General features: G+C 35.0%; 1 protein-coding gene across 1 annotated transcript in view; it reads left to right on the top strand.

Annotated features, from left to right (window-relative positions):
- The window catches only part of LOC107576563 (progestin and adipoQ receptor family member 4-like), a gene marked incomplete at its 5' end in the record, with an annotated part of 7,856 nt that overhangs the window by 3,593 nt on the left and 2,275 nt on the right, over window positions 1-1,988 (top strand). The window lies entirely within an intron of this gene.

Below are 1,988 nucleotides of genomic sequence, written 5' to 3'. Positions count from 1 at the left end.
AAAAAAAAAATCTTTAATTATAGGGGAGAGATGGTGAGTTGAACCAGTTTTTACCTATGGTGTGTTAAAAGCGAGCACATGACAGTAATGGTCCAACTTAAATATGTACATAAATTTCAGGATGTGGTGCATCCTTGGGAATAATTAATTTGGCTCTAAAATAAACTGCTTTCAAAATATGGCTTTCCAAAAAAAAAGTGGTTTCTTGGCTCAACTTGCCTCCAGTGAGGGGTAAATTGAGCCTAGGGAGAAGGTAAGTTGAGCCACATGGAATTAAACTGTGCCACTGATTATACTGAAGTAAAACTCAATATTTCCACCTCATGCTGTATCAAAGGAAGAGAAATTCAATAAAAATGACTTAAAATCTATGTGTGAGCCTTGTGATGGACTGGCCCTAAAAAGGACATAGGCTGGCATATAGGTTTGGATAATGGAATGGATGGATGGATGGATAACTTAAAAGTTTTACCGTATTTAAAGATACAGTTCACAAGTCTGAAGGCTTTTTTTAATTTATTAAAAAATTTCAGAACAAAAAGTTCAATTTGAAGATTAAAAAAACCGGACCTTACAGAAATGGGATAATAGTACAAATGTTGCAGGGAAATACAATTTCATAAAAACTTCAGTGGCCAATTTTCATAAACAGTGCCTATTTAAAATTTACAGAACAAAATCAAGTTCAAAACAAAGAACAAAATCAAATCATGTTTGGTGTAAAATTAATTAAATATAATGTATAATTACAGTAAAATAATACTTAATCGTAAGAAGGGGTGAGCCACTGGCTCAACTTACCCCAGGACCTTTGACTCAAATTAACCCACCTATCATTTTAACAAACTTATATCATCCAGCAGTTTAGAGCTAACCATGCTAACATTATAGCCTCATAACCTCCTAAAGCACAAACACGTGATTTTTCTTTTTTCAGATTTGTAATTGTTCAGACACAAGAAGCACGAGTCCTTGAAAATACAAACATCACTTTAAAAAGCAAAAAACAAAATCTCTTTCCATTACAGGGTGAGTAAAATGCTTAAATATTCAAATATGTGTGGTCATATCACCAATTTTGTTCAAAGTTTCTAGAAACAAGGGGTCGCTCAACTTCCCCTCAGGCTCAAATCACCCCGCTCTCCCCTATATGCCACAAGTCGAGATGAAACAGTATGATGCAGTATTACAGTACGCTGTAGATTTTAAATACATTTTCTCATTCATGATATTGCATGAATGTACCAAGTAAAGGAGTTACATTTCCATTTTCTATTTTTGTTCAATTATGAGATATTCAAAAAATAACCTTTCTTCAGCTCAAACAGTAGAGCATCGCGCTAGTAACACTAAGGTCATGGGTTCGATTCACAGGGAAAGGTTGCTTGTAAGTTGCTTTGGATAAAAGCATCTGCTAAATGTATCAGTGTAAAAATCACAAGATTCTTATTTAAAGAAATCAAAATGAACATTTCTGGCATTTAGTAAAAGTATGTTAGCCTTATTGTAATCTAGAAGATTTTCTGCAATCACCTACTCTCTAGAATCAGAAACACAGCTTACATAGCCTAATAAAAAGACACTAAAGCTGCATCTGAAATCAGTCCCTTTTCCATTTGGTGAATGGCACATAGTAATAGTGAGCATATCGAACAGTATAAATATGCTTTCCATTTGGGAAAATGAAGCCCCTTGACATTATAAACAGCACTGAAGTAGATCACAACTGCTATGCACCAACATAAATTTTGATTTCGAAATACACATCATCACTAATTAGCCTACTCAAATTGTCACTGTTTTGTAGCAAGTTTCAAATGAAATCTAAATGTGGGAACTATTACACTTATTGGGGCATTTGTATTTCTAAAGGGGGCCTCGAAATCGCATTCCAAAGGGAGGTCACCCTTGGTTGAAATTGCATTCTCGCGGTGCCGACCCTGCTGGAAAAAAGAAAAAGCTAAACCTAGCCCAGGGGTAGGCAAGTT

Source organism: Sinocyclocheilus grahami, unplaced genomic scaffold (genome assembly GCF_001515645.1).
Source record: "Sinocyclocheilus grahami isolate Dianchi unplaced genomic scaffold, SAMN03320097.WGS_v1.1 scaffold3928.1, whole genome shotgun sequence".
NCBI classification, from domain to species: domain Eukaryota; kingdom Metazoa; phylum Chordata; class Actinopteri; order Cypriniformes; family Cyprinidae; genus Sinocyclocheilus; species Sinocyclocheilus grahami.
The sequence above is the reverse complement of the archived record's forward strand: the minus strand, read 5'-3'. Positions and strand labels throughout refer to the sequence as shown.